We start from the raw sequence: 22,453 nt of genomic DNA on the forward strand, positions 1-22,453 counted from the left end.
AAAAATCAATAAGATAGACAAACTGTTATCCAAACTAACTAAAAGGCAGGAAAAGAATATCTAAATTAATAAACTCAGAACTAAAACGGGAAAATAACAACAGATACCAAGGAAACACAGAGAACCATGAGGACATGCTTTAAAAACCTGTACTTCACTAAATTGGAAAGTCAAAAAGAAATGGAGCTGGGCGGTAGTGGCTCGTGCCTTTAATCCCAGCACTCGGGAGGCAGAGCCAGGTGGATTTCTGTGAGTTCGAGGCCAGCCTGATCTACAAAGTGAGTTCCAGGAAAGTCCAAAGCTACACAGAGAAACCCAGAGAAATTCCCAGAGCTGGCGGTAAACTACCACCGCCATGTTGGGAAGCTGGGGTGGGTAGAGCCAGCAGCCACAGCTGCTGCAGTTTAAAGCAATAGATTCACAATAAGACAGATTCAAATGTAATAGTTCACAATGTGTGTAAAATACATGTAGGCTTGAAAGAGACAAAAAGGGTGATAATACACAGTTATATAAACAAATACATAGTTTTAAAAAATAAAGTCTTTAAAGAGACAGTAAAATTAATATAAAAAATAAGCCATGTAAAGATGAATATTACACAGAGAATCTGGATTGTGTTGTCTTTGGGATTTTAACTGCAGAAAAACATTTGATCATAAAAGATGTTGCATTAAACCAATATGTATATTTTAAAGATACCTTGACTTCAAAATTTGGATGTAAGGATATGTTACTTTGGAAAGGAGACTCTGCTTTTGTTCCCACAGAAAGCCAAAGGCTATGGATTTGTTCAAGATTAAGATACATCAGGTTTAATCAGCCATGACCCCCTGAAAGGTCTCCAATGACACCATGGCCCAGATGACCCAACATCCAGAATGGTTTCAAGGCAACTGGCTCAGACGATACAGCCTCACGGACTACTCCATGATCCTAAAATTTTCTTTGTGTCCCCATAAGACACAGCGCCCCCCTCCAGCAGGAAGTAGTAAGAGAAGCTACACCCAAATTCCCAAATTATATGTAATTTTACTTTGTTAAAGTTAAAACCTTCTTTTTTAAAAAAGAAAAGGGGAAGTGCTGTGGGATGGTCTGTATGTCAAGTGTGTTGCTGATTGGTCAATAAATAAATCACTGATTGGCCGGTGGCCAAGCAGGAAGTATAGGCGGGACAAGGAGGAGAATAAAGCTGGGAAGTGGAAGGCTGAGTCAGAGAGACACTGCCAGCAGCCACAATGACAAACAGCATGTGAAGATGCCGGTAAGCCACGAGCCATGTGGCAAAGTATAGATTAATAGAAATGGATTAATTTAAGGTATAAGAACAGTTAGCAAGAAGCCTGCCATGGCCATACAGTTTGTAACCAATATAAGTCTCTGTGTTTACTTGGTCAGGTCTGAGTGGCTGTAGGACTGGTGGGTGAGAGAGATTTGTCCTGACTGTGGGCCAGGCAGGAAAACTCTAGCTACAAAAAAAAAAAAAAAAAAAAGAAATGGATAAATTTCTCAATAGGTGCCACTTATCAAAGTTAAATCAAGATAAGATAAACAATAAGTAGATCTAGAAATCTAGAACCCCCTGTGAAATAGAAGCAGTCATTAAAATTCTCCCAATCAAAAAAAAAAAAAAAAAAAAAAAGCCCAGGGCCAGATGGTTTTAGTGTAGAATTCTGCCAGAATTTCAAAGAAGAGTTAACCTCAATACATCTCAAATTATTCCACAAAATAGAACGACAATTGCCAAATTCATTTTATGAGGCTACAGTTACCTTGATACCCAAACCACACAAATGCCCAAAAATGAAAGAGAATTACAGACCAATTCGATATGAACATAGATGCAAAAATACTCAATAAAGTGATCATCCATAAAATTCTGGCCTACAATTTATTAAGGGGTGCAATGGGAATAATAAACGCCTGAGTACAGAAGAAAGTAGATACCTCTGCTGATCCAGCTGCCAATGTCCTGCTGTTCTGCCCAAGGGATGAGGACCAACCATAAGCCACACTTCTGCTTGCTTCTGCTCCGACCACCCAAGAGAGAGCCCAGGACCCCTCTCCTCAGTTCTTAAGAGGTCACATACACAGACAAGACCACACCCTAGGGCTTATTACCCCAAAGCCATTGGCTGAATGGATCGAATTCCCACAACACCTCTGTATTGTTATCTAAATAAGAAGATTCTAATCCTAATACAAAATAGGAACAACTATCAAGTATTGTTCAGAAGAAAGAAAGGGTAATAACATAAACAAAAAGGGAACTATAACCTACAAGAACAACATCAAGCAAGAAACATACACTGCATATCCAGGCCAAAGGTAATTGGCTAATTATAGAGATAATCCAATAGCTGTCTTATCCTGGAGAGTCTAAGTCTTGTGCCTAATATGCCCTTAGCTAAGATATGCGAGGACTGTTAACTGTAACTATCTAGTCTTCAACCCTATCAAATAGCTGAGAAGGAACATATTATCTGAGTAAGCAGGAAGTGGGAGCAAGCAACTTCTAAAAAATGCAAGAAATGACAGAGACATCTGGCTGCCTGGACAGTCATCCAATGTTTCTCTGCAATGTTGAGGCATCAAACTTTGGCTATAGGCCTAGAATATATGACAGGCTATTTTCAGAAGCAGGAAAATTTGAAGGGCTGTCCTATCTTGTCTGGCAAGGTTCAGCAGTTGCTTTTCCTTGCGTCTTGCATGTCCAGACTGGACAGCGTGCTTACTGTCAGCAAGGGCAGTTTACAACAAAAATATTTGCAAGCCAAATCCAAGAACACATCAAAATGGCCATCCACCACGAGCAAGTAGACTTCACCCCAGAGACTCAGGGATGTGTCAATAAATGAAAATGAATAAATGTAATCCACCATATAACCAAACTGAAAGACAAAAACCATATGACCATCTCATTAGATGCAGAAAAAGCATTTGACAAAATCCAACACCCCTTCATAATCAAAGTTCTAAAGAGATTAGGAATACAATAAACATATATCAACATAATAAAGGCAGTTTACAGCAAGGCCATAGCTAACATCAACTTAAATGGAGAAAAACTCAAAGCAATTCCACTAAAATCAAGAACAAGACAAGGTTGGCCATTCTCTCCATACTTACGCAATATAGTACTTGAAATATTAGCTAGAGCAATAAGACAATTGAAGGAAATCAAGGGTATACAAATTGAAAAAGAAGAAGTCAAAGTATCTTTATTTGCAGATGATATGATAGTATACTATCTTAGGGTTTCTATTGCTGTGAAGAGACACTATGACCACAGCAACTCTTATAAAGGAAAAACATTTCATTGGGGTGGTTTACATTTTCAGAGGTTCAGTCCATTATCATCATGGTGTGGAGCATGGCAGCATGCAGGCAGACATGGTGCTGTCTACATACTGATCTGCAGGCAGCAGGAAGTTGACTGTGACACTGGGAGTCACTTGAGCATAGGAGACCTCAAAGCCCACCCCACAGTGACACACTTCCTCCAATAAGGTCACACCTACTCCAACAAAGTCACACCTCCTAATAGTGCCATTCCCTTTGGGGACTATTTTCTTTCAAACTCCCACATTCCATTCCCTAGCCCCCAAAGGTTTGTAGCCATATCATAATGCAAAAATACATTCAGTCCAACTTCAAAAGTCCCCATAGTCTATAATAGTCTCAATCTTGTTTTAAAGTCCAAATTCTAAAGTCTCTTCTGAGACTCATGGCAATCTCTTAACTGTAAGGCCCTGAAAAATCAAAATCAAAAAGCAGATCACATGCTTCCAACACATAATGGCACAGGATATACATTACCATTCCAAGACACAGGGAAGGGAGCATAGTGAGAAAATACTGGACCAAAGCAAGACTGAAAGTCAGCTAAGCAAACTCCAAACTCCACATCTCCATGCCTGATGTCAAAACACTCTTCAGATCTCCAACTCCTTTCAGCTTTGTTGACTGCAACAGACTTGTTCTCTTGGGCTGGTTCCACTCCCTGTTAGCAGCTTTCCTTAGCAGAAATCCCACAACTCTGGCATCTCCAAAATACTGGGGTCTCCAAGGCAATCCAGGCTTCAACTTCACAGCTTCACACAATGGCCTCTCTAGGCCTCCATTCAGGGACACCCCTGACACATACCTGGCCTCAGCAGCTTTCCTTAGTCATGGAGGCAAATTCCATAGGCCGTTTCTTCTATCCTTAACTCCAGAACCCTGTGGCTGAAGCTGCCAAGTTCTGCTGCTTACTGGGGCTGGAACATGGCCCCCTTGCTCAATTACATCTTCACCGACTTTCTGTTTTCAATGGTTAGACCAGGCTGGCCTCAAACTCTCAGATCTCCCAGCCTCTGCCTTCGAGTGCAGGGATTAAGGTGTACACCACCACACCTGGCTCTAAGCTTTTCTTTAGTTCCTTTTCACAAGTTGGAAATTTAGTTGGGTAGGATCTTGACCAGAGGTCACCACTCCTTTTATTCCATTTCTTAATCCATTTATCTCTTTGACTTAGCTTCATTCCACTCCCTGGTGCTTCCTTTCTCCTCAAATTTTACATTTTCTTGCTCTTTTTCATTATATATCTTCATTGGAGTGACCACTAATAACCACACAACAGAGTCAATACTAGACTGTTTTGAGATTTCCTCTGCCAATGGAATTAATCCAAAACTCTTCACTTTAGCCTCAGGCAGATGTTTCAGACAAGAGTTAAAAAAAAAAAAAAAAAACAGCCACTTTCTTCACCAAAACATCACAAGAAGGATCTCTAGGCAACACACTGAAATCCTTCTCCTCTAAAACTTCTTGAGTCAGCCTCCCACCACTCAAATAATTCTTAGCACCACTGTCTTCCATGCTCCTACTAGAATGGCCCAGTAAGCAGCACTTAAAGTATTCAACTGCTTTTCTAGTCCTCAGTCCCAAGGTCCATATTCCTTCAAACAAAAGCATGGTCAGGCCTATCACAGCAATAACCCAGAACCTGGTATCAACTTCTGTCTTAGTTAGCGTTTCTATTGCTGTGAAGAGACACCATGATCTCTTATAAAGGAAAAGCATTCAATTGAGGTGGCTTATATTTTCAGAGATTCAGTCCATTATCATCATGCCTGGAGCATGGCAGTACTGCGACATCTTGACTGAGAGTAGCTTGAGCATAGATAAGACCTCAAAGGCCACCCTCACAGTGACACACTTCCTCCAAGAAGGCCACACTTCCCAATAGTGCTACTCCATTTAGGAGGTGTGGCCTTGTAGCAGTAGGTGTGGCCTTGTTGGAGTAAGTGTGTCCCTGTAGAGGCAGGCATTGAGGTCTCATAAATTCTCAAGCCATGCTCAGTGAGACAATTCACTTTCTGTTGCCTGCAAGATGTAGAGCTCTCAGCTACCTCCCCAGCACCACGTCTTCCTGCACACTGTTGTATCCTACCATGATGATAATGGACTGAACCTCTGAAAATGTAAACCACCTCAATTAAATGTTTTTCCTTTATAAGAGTTGTCATGGTCATAGTGTCTCCTCACAGCAATAGAACCCCTAACTAAGACAATAAGTGATGCTAAAAATTCCACTGAGAAACTCCTACAGCTGATAAACACTTTCAGCAAAGTAGCTGGATACAAAATTAACTCACAAAAATCAGCAGCCCTCCTATAGACAAAAGACAAATGGACTGAGAAAGAAATCAGGGAAACAACACCTTTCACAGTCACCTCAAATAATACAAAATATCTTGGGTAACTCTAACCAAGCAAGTGAAAGACTTGTATGAAAAAAACTTCAGGTCCATGAAGAAAGAAACTGAAGAAGATATCAGGAGTTGGAAAGATCTCCCATTCTAATGGATCAGTAGGATTAACATAGTAAAAATGGCCATCCTACCAAAAGCAATCTACTGATTCAAGGCAATCCTCCATCAAAATTCCAACCTAATTCTTCACAGACTTTGAAAAGGACAATTCTCAACATCATATGGAAAAAGAAAACACCCAGGATGGCTAGAACAATCCTAAACGATAAGAAAAAAAAAACAAACTGCTGACCATGTCACCATTCCTGACTTGAATTTGTACTACAGAGCTCTAGTAATAAAAACAACATAGTAGTGGCATAAAAACAGGCACGTTGATCAATGGAATTGGATTAAAGACCCAGATATAAATCTGGACACCTGATTTTTGATAAAGAAGTCAGAAAAACACACTGGAAAAATTGCAGCATCTTCAACCAATGGTGCTGGTCAGACTGGATGTCTGCATGTAGAAGAATGCAAATAGATCCATATTTATCACCCTACACAAAATTCAAGTCCAAATGGATGAAAGATCTCAACCTAAAACCAGATACACTGCACCTGACAGAGGAGAAAGTGGGGAATAGCCTTGAACGAGTTCCCACAGGAGAAGACATTCTGAACTAAACACCAATAGCACAGGCACTAAGATCAATTATATATATAATTGATATATATTATATATATATATATATATATATATATATAATGTATTTATATCATCATATAGATCACCAAATATATCCATTAATAAATGGATCTCATGAAATTGAAAAGCTTCTGTAAGGCAAAGGATACCATCATTCAGACAAGGCACGACGTACATCATGGTTAAAGATTTTTCCAACTCCATATCTGATAGAGGACTAATATCCAAAATATACAAAGAGGTCAAGAAACTAGATATCAGAAAACCAAATAGTCCAATTTAAAAAATGGAGTACAGGTCTAAAGAGAATTCTCAATAGAGAAAACTCAAATGGCTTAGAAACACTTAAAGAAATATTCAACATCATTAGCAAGCAGGGAAATGCAAATCAAAACTACTTTGAGATTCCATCTTTCAACTATCAAAATGACTCAGATCAATAACACAAGTGACAGCTCCTACTGGGGAGGATGTGGAATAAGGGGAATTTTCATCCATTGCTGGTGGAAGTACAAACTTGTACAGCCACTATGGAAATCAATATGGTGGCTCCTCAGAAAGTTGGGAATCAATCTACCTCAAGATCTAGCTATACCACTCTTAGTTATTTACCCAAAGAATACTTCATCTTACCACAAGAACACTTGCTCAACACTTGTTTATTGTTGCTCTATTCATAATAGCCAGAAACTAGAAACAATCTAGATGTCCTTCAACTTAAGAATGGATAAAGACAATGTGGTACATTTACAGAATGGAGTATTACTCAGCTGTTAAAAACAATGACATCAGAAAGTTTGCAGGCAAATGGATGGAACTGGAAAAAAAAGTCATCCCAAGTGAGGTAACCCAGACTCAGAAACACAAATATGGTATGCATTCACCTATATGTGGACATTAGCTGTTAAGTAACTGATAACCAAGCTATAACATGTAGTCCCAGAGAGATTAGATACAAGAGGAGAGGATTAGGGGGGATGCATGGATATCCCTGGAAGAGGAAAACATACTTGGTTTTATGGGTAGAATGGGGGTTGGGAGAATGGAAGGGGAGAATCAGATGGAAACGGGAGGGGAGCTAGGGTAGAAGGAGGGAATGCAGGGAGACGCAGCTGGAATAGAGGGGCATTTGAGGGATGGTATGAAAACCATGCAGTGGGAACTTCCTAAAATGTATGAAGGCAATCTTAATGTGGTCTCCTAATAATGGGGGAGACAGAATCCGACGATCTCTTTTCACTAATGACTTTCCAGTACCAGGACTGGGTTGTATTCAGTTGAGTTGTTGGTCACAAGGGTCCCATGGAAATCCCCTAAAACCCAGGCTGTTGCTAAGGCAATGGTTAGCTCTCCAAAAACTGACAGTGGGGCCCATTGCAGAGGACAGCACTCACACAACTCACTGAACACAGAGAAGTTGAACTGGTTCAACTTCTGGAGCCTTCCCCCGTAAGTTCTAGTGTCTTTAGTGCAGAAGGGTATTCTGCAGGCTGCCAAAAGAGAAATACAGACACCAATCCAGCCACAAAACCATCAACCTCCAATCTGTACTGCCTGTAAGATATGCTAGGACAATGGTGGCACAGAACTTGTAGGAGTAGCCAACTAATGCCTTATTTGACTCAAGGCCCACTCTTAAGAGATGGACCCCATACCCAACACTGCTTGGATGACTAAGGACCAGAGACTAGATAGTCTAGAGACCTAAAGTAAAGCCAAACACTACTGATCCAGAAAAGAAAGTCTCAATAAAATGACTCCTAATGATATCCTGCCATAGTCATAGATCACTGCTTTATACTGACATCATCAGAAAACCTTCCTCTCGCAGCAGATGTGAACAAATACAGAGACCCTCAGTCAGACATTACACACAGAGTCCTTGAAATACACAGCTCTAAATGGGATGTCTTCATCAAATCCTTCCCCTCAGAGCTCAAGGAACCCCTCAGAAAAGGAGGCAGAAAGATTGTAAGAGTCAGGGGGAATGGAGGACACCAAGAGAACAAGGCCCTCTGGATCAACTCCGGGAGGCACACACGAGCTCACAGAGACTGAAGGAGCAAGCACGGGGCCTGCCTGGCTCTGCACCAGGTCCTCTGCCTGGCTCTGCACCAGGTCCTCTGCATATACATTACAGCTTTCAGCTTAGAATTTCTACGCACTCCTGAGTGTGTCTCTGTTTCTTGTTACTGCTCTTGAGACTCCTTTCCTTCTGCTGGGTTGCCTTGTCCAGGCTCAATATGATGGTTTTTGTTTTCTCTTATTGTATTTTATTTTGTCATGTTTGGTTGTTATCTCTTAGAAGCCTGTTCTTTCTAATGAAAAACAGAACAGGAATTGATCCAGAGGAAAGGGAAGGCGGCGAGGAACTGGGGGAGGAAACAGTAATCAGGATGAGAAAAGAATCTATTTTCCATTAAAGGGAGAAATGCTTTTAAAGTAGAATAAAGGCACGAAACACTTAAAAAATAAATAAATCATCATTTCACTGCTGCAAATAATAACCCTTTCTAGCATTGTAGAAATGCCAGATGTTGGTCAATTTCATCAAAACCAAGTATGTGAGTGCTTTGAGGAAGCTACTGTCAATTATCTCCTGCAGATGGGTTCGGCTAACAGAAGCACAGATAATGTAAATGTGAGGATACATATTTATTTCTCCTATTCGGCTGAATAATTACCCATGTAATAGCTTGTACGTTTTCAGAATTCTACTCTGCTAATTATTCTCCCAGGAGTAAAATCTCACAACTAAGTAGAAAAAGTCTTTGAAATATGGAGGCTAGTAATGTGTGACTCAGAGTGACACTACCAATTAACTTTTCTATATTCCTTGCTTATTATAAAGCATGATTGTGGTTGATATATTGTGTATCCTAATAAACTTATCTGAGGGTCAGAGAACAGAACAGCCACTAGATTAGACATAGAGGCCAGAAAATGGTGGCACACACACCTTTAATCCTATCACTTGGAAGGTAGAGATCTGTGTGGATCTCTGTGAGTTCAAGGCCACACTAGGAACAGAGCCAGGTGTGGTAGCACACACCTTTAATCCCAGCACTTGAGATCTCATGTCTTTGCTTGGGAAAGACACACGCCTTTAATCCCAGGAAGTGATGGTAGGGAGCAGAGAAGTTTATAAGGCATGAGGACCAGGAACTAGAGGCTTTTTAAGCTTTTAGGCTTTTGAGCAGCAGTTCAACTGAGATCCATTGGGATGAAGACTCAGAGGCTTCCAGTTTGAGGAAACAGGATCAACTGAGAAGTTGGCGAGGTGAGATTAGCTGTGGCTTGTTCTGTTTCTCTGATCTTTTGGAATTTACCTCAGTATCTGGCTCCAGGTTTTCAATTAATAAGACCTTTTAATATTCGTGTTACATATAATTCTAAAAGAGATCTGTTTTCTTCTATCGTCTTTTCACACACTGTTCAGGAGCTTGGCAGGTGAGAATAGTATACTAACTACTACAGCACAAAAGGAAACTGAGGAAAACGCTCTGTGAGCACTTTTCCCTCACTCAGACACCTTTGAACTTATTTGCAAGACCTCTGTATCTATCGTGATTGCTTATGCTTTTATTTGGAAACATCTTCTTGTCGTAGAACAGATAATTACCCTGGCACTTCTTTACCCTTCCTTCTGGAGTATTCTATAGATAAATACCCTGGCACGTCTTCACCCTTCCTTCTGGAGTATTCCATAGATAAATACCCTGGCACGTCTTCACCCTTCCTTCTGGAGTATTCCATAGATAAATACCCTGGCACGTCTTCACCCTTCCTTCTGGAGTATTCCATAGATAAATACCCTGGCACGTCTTCACCCTTCCTTCTGGAGTATTCCATAGATAAATACCCTGGCACGTCTTCACCCTTCCTTCTGGAGTATTCCATAGATAAATACCCTGGCACGTCTTCACCCTTCCTTCTGGAGTAATCTATAGCCATTCAGTACAACAGAAATATAACATGCGCCACCACCATGTTTGTCTAAAACTGAACTTAAAAGTTGAAGTGAATTTGTATGTGTAATTACATAGCATTTAACTCAATGAACCCAAACTGTTATCAATTCAACAAGTAATCATTAGAAAATTAATGAAACCCTTTACTTTTTTAATTAATTCAGAATGAATAAAATCTACAGTGTATCTTACACCTAATAAAGTATCTCAAGTTAGCCATATTTCAGTGCTTACTAATCACATGTGGCTAATGGCTACGATGTTGGGCAGTGTAAGTCTGAAATACCCTCTCCTCTGTCAGCCTTAGGAGAGTCTGGATTTTAAAAACCTAATAGCTTGAAGCCAGTTGTGGTGGTACACTACCATACTCACAACACTTGGGACATAGAGGAGCGTGATCAAGAGTTCAAGGACACCCTCAGAAACATAACAGGTGGGATGTAAGCCTGGGCCATGTATATCCTTGAAAACAGAGCAAGGAAGAGTAATGACAAACTATTAATAAATGTTTTAACTCACAGAAATTATTCCAAAAGCTATGATTACTACTGACAAAGTCCTTATGGCATAGCCCTGTATACATTAAATTGGTAGAATTTGGTTCCGTGTTCGTAAAATTAAGAGTTATAAGCTACTACAGTGTGGTTCGATAGAATCTCAGAATGTGCCGAACAGAAACTGGGTCTAAGAGTTTTCCCCTGTTTTTAAGTTATGAGCTAACTTTGAAGCCCAGCTGTTAAAGCACCTGCCTTGGAAGCATAAAGAGGTTGAGTCTGATTCCCAGAATCAAAAGGTTAACATCGGTTGCACACACTAGTAACCCCAGTACTGGGGAGGCAGAGTGCCAGACCGCTAGTCAATTAGCCTACCTACTTGGCAACTTCCAGGCCAATGAGAGGCCCTGTCTCAAAAAATAAAGGTGAACAGAACCCCCGACCTCCACATGCATTGCACACATGCGCACACACAGACACAGGTAGGTAAGGAGAGAGGGAAGGAGGGGGAATGAACCTAAGGTCTTCCAGCTCGCTATGGCCAGCACTGGAGAGGGCATGGCATCATTCCCTGATTCTGACACCACCAGATCTCTCATGAGCATGGTAAACCCTCCAAATGACAAAACATTGTCACTCTATCAACCCAGAGGGAGTAAAGGACACGAGCTCTTGCACTATGCTCTGGACGGCCTCTCTCTTTTGCCAGAGGCATTCCATGTGCATGCCTCTCTCACATGAAGCCCAGGCTGGGGTGATTCCAGGAGTACTGCCAAGGTTCTGACTGAGCTGGTTTCAATATTGATGCTGGGCTCAGCTTATCTTTGCCCTTCTGCCTTGCTTCGACAAAACGGTCAACTAGGGAAGATAAAGTACTGAAATAATTCAGTCCAGTGCTGACACAGCCTAATTCAAACTGTCAGCACAATTGTTCAAAATGTGCCCCGCACAAACCAATGAGCCTGTTGAAAATGACTGAAGTCGAAATCATGCCCCAACTGTCAGCAGCTTGATGAGAAATACATAAAGGATTTTCCTCCTCTGTTTCAGGATTGATGCTTTAAGTGAGCAGAAATAAAACCGTTTCCTAGTGTGTAAGACAGACTTACTTTAACTATGCATTTACATTCTTAAGATAGTAGATCTCTATTCTACATCTTAATTTCTTTCATTTTGTTTATAAATGAGCTCTTTATTAGAAAAGAAGAGACAAATGGTTACATATAGCTCATAGATTGCATGATGAGTGAAATTTAATTTAAAGTGATTTCCTCCCTTTTCTTCTACATAGATTCTTTTCTCATAAAATATAATCTGCATACAGTTTCCCCTCCCTCTACTCCTCCCAGCTCCTCACCATCCTCAGAAAGGTTTTGAAAAATGAACATAATTTACTATTCCGCAATTAAGTTGAATATAAACACAGGGTCGAAAGTATTAGATTAGGAGCTGGGCACGGTGCCTCCCACTTGTAATCTCAACAATCGGAAAGAAGAGGCAGGAGGATCAGAAGGTCAAGGCTGGTTTCAAGTCTATAGAGAGTTCAAGGCCCACCTGGACTGCATGAAACCCTGTATCAAAAACAGAAACAAACAAAAATGAATTGTTAATTACTTTACAGATCTTTGACCTGTGTCCTTCCTATAACACGACACACATCAGTACTACAGTGAATTAACTCCAGATCCTGTGTAACACATCATGAGTATTTGGAGGATAGCGCCATCCAAGTTTTCCTTTCCTTGTGAGAATAAGGAAGAGGTGATTACACCTGTTAGTTTTATTACCCGATGCGGTTGATGAATTGTTCTTATTGTCTCTATTGCTGATTGCTTCAGGTGTATTTTGTATGCATCCCTGTATAGCCATCACAGTCTATTGTGTATTTCTTATTTGCAAATACAGTCCTCTTGAAAACCATATTCATTTAGTGTACACTGTTCTTGTGTAGCATCCGATAGTTAGAACTATGAAAGCATCTTAAAAGGAACCACCTATCTCAAAATAAGAGGAAAAGTTGATAAATGAGGAAATAACACATTTAAAAATATGGAAGCAACCCACAGGAAAATTCTAAGTAGGCACAGCTAAACGCCTCTCTCTCTCTCTCTCTCTCTCTCTCTCTCTCTCTCTCTCTCTCTCTCTCTCTCTCTCTCTCTCCCCAACCCTTAGAATTTAGAATTGAGTGTGGAAAGTGAAGAGACAAATTCCAGAAACAGTGTCTAGAAAACGCTGCACACAGTTGAATTTGGCGTTGACAAATCACCATTGCCTGGGCCGCCGTCATTGTAACCTGGTACACATTATTGGATATTTGAAAACACACAGGGCGTTTCTTTGACTTAATTTCCTTCGCTTTAAACAAACAAGATGCAAAGATGTTGGCTATCTTGGGAATATTAAGATTTAAGAGTGTGAGATTTCTATTTCTGAGTCAATATTCTTACTCACGGTCTGCTTGGGTTTTTTGTTTCTCCCCGCTTCAATACTAAAAGAATGTATCTGTTGCAAAATTTATTCATTTCCTTCAGGTTATCAAATTTGTTATGTGGCTGTCAGAAAATCTCTGAGGGCCCTTTGTGTTTCTAGGCCTCATTTTCCGTCTCTGATTTCTAATCTTTTCCCCTCAATCCTGTCTATCTTTTGGGAAAAAAAAAAAAAAAGTTCCTTTCACTGATCTTCAGTTGTTTAATTCCCATTTATTTATATAGTGTCCAAAGTTTTTTCTCATTATTGATTTCTATTTTCATTGTATTATGACCAGAAAAGATATTCAATATGGTTTAATTAAAAAAAATTGTTGAGACATTTTTGTGGTTTCCCATCTGATAGGAAATGGTCCATATGCTATTCTGAAGTTGCCTATTCAGAAGGTGAAATGGTCTGTAGACGTCTGTTAGGTCTGTGTGGTCTAGGGTGCAGTTTAATTCTGCTGCTTATTTTCTAGTTTTCACTCTGAATGATCTGTTCATTGATGAATATGGAGTTTTAATGCCTTCTGCTATTCTGTATTAGAATCAATGTCTCCTATTAAGTTTATTAATACTATTTCATATGTGTAGGCACCCTGATATAGTGCACACATTTAAAGCTAGTGTTTCTCTTTATTATTATACAATGAAATCCCTAATTTCTTTTTTTTAACTTTTTTTTCATTTTACATACCAACCACAATTCCCCTCTCTTCCCTCCTCCCGCTCCCCAGCCCCTTCTCCCCGCATGCCATTCCATCCTCTGAAAACATAAGGCCTCTCATGGGGAGTCAGCAGAGCCTGGTACATTCACCTGGGGCAGGTTCAAGCCCCTCCCCCTGTATCAAGGCTGTACAAGGTATCCCACCACAGGTAGTGGGCTCCAAAAAGCCAGCTCATGCACCAGGGATAGATCCTGATCCTACTACCAGGGGGCCCCTTAAACAGATCAAACTACACAACTGTCTCCCTTACGCAGAGGGCCTAGTCCAGTCCCATGGAGGCTCCACAGCTGTTGGTCTAAATTTCATGAGTTCCCACTAGTTTGGTTTGGTTGTCTCTGTAGGTTTCCTCATCATGATCTTGATGCCCCTTGCTTGTAGAATCCCTCTTCTCTCTCTTTGATTGGACTCCTGGAGCTCTGCCTGGTACTTGGCTGTGGATCTCTGCATCTGCTTCCCTCAGTTACTGGATGAAGGCTCTATGATGACATTTAGGGTGTTCATTGATCTGATTACTGGGGTAAGCCAGCTCAGGCACCCTCTCCAGTATTGCTAGTAGTCTAAGCTGGGGTCATCCTTATGGATTCCTAGGAACTTCTCTAGCACCCCGTTTCTCCCTATCCCCATGATGTCCCCTCTATCATGGTATCTCTTTCATTGCTCTCCCACACTGTCCCTGTTCCAGCTCAACCATCACATTCCCTTAAGTTCTCATCCCCCATCCCCTACCCTCTTTTGCCTCCCCTCACCTAGTTTACTCATGGAGATCTCATCTATTTCCTAGGGTGATCTATTCGTCCCTGTTAGGATTCTCCTTGTTAGTTAGCTTCTCTGGAGCTGTGCATTGTAGTCTGGTTTTTCTTTGCTTTACATCTAGTATCCACTTATGAGTGAGTACATACCATGTTTGTCCTTCTGAGTCTGGGTTACCTCACTCAGGATGATATTTTCTAGTTCCATCCATATTCCTGCAAATTTCATGACGTCATTGTTTCCTACTGCTAAGTACTACTCCATTGTATATATGTGCCACATTTTTTTTTTATCCATTCTTCGGTTGAGGGGCATCTAGGTTGTTTTCAGGTTCTGGCTATTACAAATAATGCTGCTATGAATATAGTTGAGCATGTGTCCTTGTGGTGTGATTGAATATTCCTTGGGTACATGCCCAAGAGTGGAATAACTAGGTCTTGAGGTAGATTGATTCCCAATTTTCTGAGAAACTGCCATACTGATTTCCAAAATGGCTGTACAAGTTTGGACTCCCACCAAAAGTGGAGGAGTGTTCTCCTTGCTCCACATCCTCTCCGACATAAGCTGTTATCAATACTTTTGATATTAGCCATTCTGACAAGTGCAAGATGGTATCTCAGAGTTGTTTTGATTTGCATTTCTCTGATGACTAAGGATGTTGAGCAATTCTTTAAATGTCTTTTGGCCATTTGGGATTATTCCGTTGAAAATTCTCTGTTTAACTCTCTAGCCCATTTTTTAATTGGATTGTTTGGTATTTTGATATATAGTTTCTTGAATTCTTTATGTATTTTAGAGATCAGACCTCTGTCAGATGTGGGGGGTTGGTGAAGATCTTTTCTCATTCTGTAGGCTGTCATTTTCTTTTATTTACCATGTTCTTTGCCTTACAGAAGCTTCTCAGTTTCAGGAGGTCCCACTGATTGTTTCTCTCAGTGTCTGTGCTACTAGTGTTATACTTAGGAAGTGGCCTCCTGTGCCAATGCATTCTAGGCTACTTCCTACTTTCTCTTCTATCAGGTTTGGAGTAACTGGATTTATGTTGAGGTCTTTGATCCACTTGGACTTGAGTTTTGTGCATGGTGATAGATAAGGATCTATTTGCAATCTTCTACATGTTGACATCCAGTTATGCCAGCACCATTTGTTGAAGATGCTTTCTATTTTTCATAATACAGTTTTGGCTTTTTTGTCAAAAGTCAGGTGTTTATAAGTATGTGAATCGATGCCATGCTCTTCATTTTGGTTCCATTGGTCCACATGTTGGTTTTTATGCCAATACCAAGCTGTTTTTTATTACTATAACTCTATAGTAGAGCTTGAGGTCAGACAATGTGATGCCTCCAGAAGTTGCTTTATTGTACAGAATTGTTTTAACTATCCTGAGTTTTTTTTCCATACGAAGATGAGTATTGTTCTTTCCAGGTCTGTGAAGAATTGTGTTGGGATTTTAATGGGGATTGCATTGAATCTGTAAATTGCTTTTGTCAAGATTGTTGTTTTTACTATGTTAATCCTACCTATCCATGAGCATCGGAGATCTTTCCATTTTCTGATATCTTCTTCAATTTCTTTCTTCAGAGACTTAAAGTTCTTGTCATACAGGTCTTTTACTTGCTTAGAGTTACCCCAGGTATTTTATATTATTTGTGGCTATTGTAAAGGATGATGTTGCTTTGATTTCTTTCTCAGCCCATTTATCATTTGTATATAGGAGTTACTGATTTTTTTTTTTGAGTTGATCTCAAATCCTGCCACATTACTGAAGATGTTTATCAGCTGTAGGAATTCCCTGGTAGAATTTTTGGGGTCACTTATATATACTACCATATCATCTGCAAATAGTGAAAGTATGACTTCTTCCTTTCCAATTTGTATTCCCTTGATCTCCTTTTGTTGTCTTATTGCTCTGGCTAGAACTTCAAGTACTATATTGAATAGATATGGGGAAAGCAGACAGCCTTGTCTTGTTCCTGATTTTAGTAAAATTGCTTTAAGTTTCTCTCCATTTAATTTGATGTTGGCTGTTGGCTTGCTGTAAATTGCCCTTATTATGTTTAAGTATGTTCCTTGTATTCCTGATCTCTCCAAGACCTTCATCATGAAGGGGTGTTAGATTTTGTCAAAGGCTTTTTCAGCATCTAATGAGATGATCATGTGGTTTTTTTTCTTTCTGTTTGTTTATATGGTGTAATACATTGGCAGATTTTCGTATATTGAACCATCTTTGTATCTCTGGGATGAAGCCTATTTGGTATTAGTGCATAATTTTTTGATATGTTCTTGGATTCAGTTTGCTAGTATTTTATTGAGTATTTTTGCATCGATGTTCATGACAGAGATTGATCTGTAATTCTTTTTCTTTGTTGCATCTTTTTTTGTAGTTTGGGTATTAACTGTAGCCTCATAAAAAGAGTTTGTTGCTGGGCGGTGGTGGCACATGCCTTTAATCCCAGCACACGGGAGGCAAAGCCAGGCGGATATCTATGAGTTCAAGGCGAGCCTGGGCTACAGAGCAAGATCCAGGACAGGCACCAAAACTACACAGAGAAACCCTGTGGGGGGGGGGGGGGGAGAAGCATTTGGTAATGTTACTTCTGTTTCTATTGTGTAGAACAATTTGAAGAATATTGATATTAACTCTTCTTTGAAATTCTGATACAATCCTATGCTCAAACCATTTGGTCCTGTGCTTTTTTTAGTTGGGAGACTTTTAATGACTGTTTCTATTTCCTTAGGGGTTATAGGTCTGTTTAAATAGTTTATCTGGTGTTGATTTAATTTGGGTATGTGGTACCTATCCAGAAAATTGTCCATTTCTTTTAGATTTTCCAATTTTGTGAAGTACAGGTTTTTGGAGTATGAACTGATGATTCTCTGGATTTCCTCATTGTCTGTTGTTATGTTTCTCTTTTCATTTCTGATTTTGTTAATTTGGATGTTCTCCCTCTGCCTTTCAACTAGATTAGTTAAGGGCTTGTCTATCTTGTTGATTTTCTCAAAGAACCAACTCTTTGTTTCAATGATTACTTGTATTGTTCTCTTTGTTTCTATTTTATTGATTTCAGCCCTCAATTTGATTATTTCCTGGCATCTATTCCTCCTGAGTGATTTTGATTCTTTTTGTTCTAGAGCTTTAAGGTATGCTGTTATATTGCTAGTGTGAGATTTCTCCAACTTCTTTATGTGGGCATTTAGTGCTATGAATTTTTCTCTTAGCACTGCTTTCATAGTGGCCCATAAGTTTGGGTATGTTGTACTTTGATTTTCATTGAATTCTAGAAAGTCTTTAATTTCTTTCTTTATTTCTCCCTTGACCCATTGGTGTTTCAGGTGGGCATTATTCAGTTTCCATGAGATTGTGGGCTTTCTGTAATTTTTGTTGTTGTTGAAATCTAACTTTATACCATGGTGGTCTGATAAAATATAGGAGGTTATTTCAATTTTTTTTGCATTTGATGAGATTTGCTTTGTGACCAAGTATGTGGTTGATTTTAGAGAAAGTTCCATGGGGTGCTGAGAAGATTTTGTGTTAGGGTGGAATGTTCTGTAGATATCCATTAAGTCCATTTGAGTCATAACATCTGTTAGATCCCTTATTTCTCTATATGGCAGACCTGTCCATGGGTAAGAGTTGGGTATTGAAGTCTCCCACTGTTAGTGTGTGAGATTTTTTGTGTGATTTAAGCTTTAGTAATGTTTCTTTTACATATGTGGGTGCCCTTGTATTTGGGGCATAAATGTTCAGAATTGAGATTTCATCTTGGTGGATTTTTCCTGTGATGAATATGTAATGTCATTCCTGATCTCTCTCTTTTTTTTTTTTTTTTTTTTTTTTTTTTTTGGTTTTTCGAGACAGGGTTTCTCTGTGTAGCTTTGTGCCTTTCCTGGAACTCACTTGGTAGCCCAGGCTGGCCTCGAACTCACAGAGATCCGCCTGGCTCTGCCTCCCGAGTGCTGGGATTAAAGGTGTGTGCCACCACCGCCCGGCTCCTGATCTCTTTTGATTGATTTTAGTTTGAAGTCTATTTTGTTAGATATTAGGATAGCTACACCAGCTTGCTTCTTAAGTTCATTTGGTTAGAAAGTCTTTTCCCAGCCCTTTACTCTGAGGTAATGTCTGTCTTTGAAGTTGAGGTGTTTTCCTTGTGTGCAGAAGAAGGATGGATCCTGTTTTCATATCCATTCTGTTAGCCTGTGTCTTTTTATAGGTGAATTGAGTCCATTGATATTAAGGGATGTTAATGGCCAATGACTGTTAATTCCTGTTATCTGTTGGTGGTAGTATGTGTGTACTTCCCTTCTTTGGGATTTGCTACTGTGAGGTTATCTATTGCCTGTGTTTTCATGGATGCATCTAACTTCCTTAGGTTGAAGTTTTCCTTCTAGTGCTTTCTGTAGGGCTGGATTTGTGGAGAGGTATTGTTTAAATCTGGTTTTGTCTTGGAACGTGTTGTGCACTCAGTCTATGGTAATTGAAAGTTTTGCTGGGTGTAGTAGTCTGGGCTGGCATCTGTGGTCTCTTAGTGTCTGCATTACATCTGTCCAGGACCTTCTGGCTTTCAGTCTCCATTGAGAAGTCGGGTGTTATTCTGATGGGTCTGCCTTTATAAGTCACTTGGCCTTTTTCCTTTGCTGCTCTTAATATTCTTTCTTTATTCTGTATGTTTAGTGGTTTGATTATTATGTGGCAAGGGGAATTTTTTTTGGGGGGGGGGTGTCTAGTCTATTTGGTGTTCTATAAGCTTCTTGTATCTTCATAGGTGTTTCCTTCTTTAAGTTGGAAAAGTTTTCTTCTATGATTTTTGTTGAATATATTTTCTGTGCCTTTGAGTTGGTATTCTTCTCCTTCTTCTATCCCTATTATTCTTAGGTTTGGCCTTTTCATGGTGTCCTAGATTTCCTGGACATTTTGTGTTACAACTTTTTTGGCTTTAATGTTTTCTTTGACTGACAAATCTATTTCTTCTATTGTATACTCCACACCAGAGATTGTCTCTTCCATCTTTTATTCTGCTGGTTATGTTTACATCTTTAGTTCCTATTTGTTTACTCAAATTTTCTATTTCCAGCATTCCCTGAGTTTATGTCTTCTTCATTGTTTCTATTTCAATTTTCAGCTCTTGAACTGTTTCCCTCACCTGTTAATTGCTTTTTCTTGGTTTTTTGGCTTTCTTTAAGGGATTTACTGATTTCTTCCATTTTTTGTTTGTCTTTTCCTCAATTTCTTTAAAAGAATTTTTCATTTCCTCTTTAAAGACCTCTACCATCTCCATAAAGTTATTTTTAAGGTTACTTTCTTCTCCTTCTTCTACATTGTGATGTTCAGGTCTTGCTGTTGTAGACCTGCTAGATTATGATGGTGCCATATTGCTCTTTATGTTCTTTATATTTTTGCACTGGCATCTACCCATCTCTTCCTCCAATAGGTGTGAAAGGTGTCTGTGTCTGAGGGAGCTGCTCCTGGTCCAATCTGTGCTTGCTGTGTCTGTGTTTCAGGGGGCCACTCTTCATCCAATCGTAACTCTTGCTCTAACTGGAGCTGGTGGATTCTTTAGATATTCTATGTATTAATCCCTTGGGGGATGTAGAGTTGGTAAAGTCTTTGTCACATTCTGTAAGCTGCTTCTTCACTCTGCTGATTTTTTTCTTTTTTCTTTGTTGTACAAAGGTATTTTATTTCTTATTAAATACCATTTGCTAAATCTTGGCATTATTTCCTGTGGTATTAGAGTTCTTTACAGAAAGACTCTGCCAATGCCACTGTCTAGAAGTGTTTTTGGCTGTTTTCCTTCAGTAGTTTTAGATCTTTTATTAAGCTTATGGTCTGTTTTTAATTGATTTTTATATAGAGTGAGAAATAAGGATCTAGCTTCATTCTTTTATATATTTTTTCTTAGTCCTAGTTGTTGAACATGATGGTTTTTTTCTCTCCCCAAATGTATATTTCAACACCTTTGCCAAAGATTAAGTGGGTAATTGTGTGGGTTTATCTCTATTCTACATTTGGTTTAGGGCTAGTACCATGCTGTCTTTGTTACTATGAGTCTGTAGCATACTTTGAGGTCATGTACTATTGTAACATGAATCTTAAAAGGTCTTATTAATAGAAAACCCACAGCCAGATATTGAGGTTAAAGCTGAAAGATCAGAAAGACAGAGCAAGCCACAGCCAACCTTACCTCACTAACTCATCAGTGGATCCTGTTTCCTCAGACTAAAAGCCTCTGAGTCCTCACCCAGAAGGGATCTCAGCTGAACTGCTTAAAAGCCTCTAGTTCTTGGTCCTCACATCTTATATACCTTTGTGCTTCCTGCCAACACTTCCTGGGATTAAAGGCATGTGTTGTTCTCAAACAAAGACATGAGATCTCAAGTGCTGGGGATTAAGGCTGCATGCCACCACTGCCTGGCTCTGTTTCCAGCGTGGCCTTGAACTCACAGAGATCCAGACAGATCTCTGCCTCCAAAATGCTAGGATTAATGGTGTGTGCCACCATTGTCTGGCCTCTATGTCTAATCTAGTGGCTACTCTGTTCTCTGATCCCCAGATAAGTTTTATTTGTTAGAACACAAATAAAATATCACCACACATTGGTATTTGAGATGCCTTATGCTTTTGAATATGAATTTACAGAGTTTTCCCTATTTATGTAAAGAATTACTCTGTGTCCTCATCATTGTCGTCACTGTGGTTCCTTTTCTGGAGTGACGCAGCTGTGAATATCACATGACCTCTGGAGCATCCGAATTCTCAGTCCCTGTGATGAGAGGTTGGTCCACCTGCTGACTCAGGACTCAGGGCCTCAAACTTCAAATTATTTCTGATTGGTGAGGTCTGCTCCTCGGCAGTGACGACCGAGCTCCCTTGGTCGGAGAGTAGAAGTGTCCATTACTATTTTACACTTTTAACAAGAATTCTGTGGCTCATCTTTTAGATGGGGCTTCTTCTTCTCCCACCCATAGAAAGCCACACTGTGGAACTTGTGTTCAGCTTGACTCACTCCATCGCCCTGTGTCTTCTCTCTCCCTCTCTCTCTCTCCCTCTCTCTATCTAATCACTACTTGTATAAATTCCTCACGTCCTTCTTCTCTTTCTCTGTTCAGAATAGTCTTATTTCTTTCTTATCTTGATTCTTCTTCACTGGGTCGCACTGAGTGGGGCAGCTCCCATTCCTTTATCTCACTGGTAAGTCAGAGGAGTGTTCTTAGTACTTCTTTGAATAACATCCCTCCCGCTTTGGAAGTGTTGAGTCTTTCTTGTGCACCAATAAACTAGATGCTTATTCTTCCGGGGTCATCCCAATGTTTCCGTGAGCTTTCTGGCTCCTTTTCATTCTCTCCTTTTTTTATCCCTCTGACTCTTATTGTCAAAGAGCCTGACTTCAGCTCCCTGGCTCTTTCCTGTCGGGTCTGCCCTGTAATTAATGTCTTCTTTCATGGCTTTCATTTTGTTTATTGTATCTTTCCTTCAGACTGCAGCAGACAGCTGGAGTTAATCAATACTGGAACACAGATCCATGCCACCAAAGGCTGAGTTCTCCACCTGACTCTAGGACAAGTGCAGAGGATCCTCCTTAGGTACTGGCCCAGGG

This window comes from Peromyscus eremicus, chromosome 6 (genome assembly GCF_949786415.1).
Source record: "Peromyscus eremicus chromosome 6, PerEre_H2_v1, whole genome shotgun sequence".
In the NCBI taxonomy this organism is placed as follows: Eukaryota; Metazoa; Chordata; class Mammalia; order Rodentia; family Cricetidae; genus Peromyscus; species Peromyscus eremicus.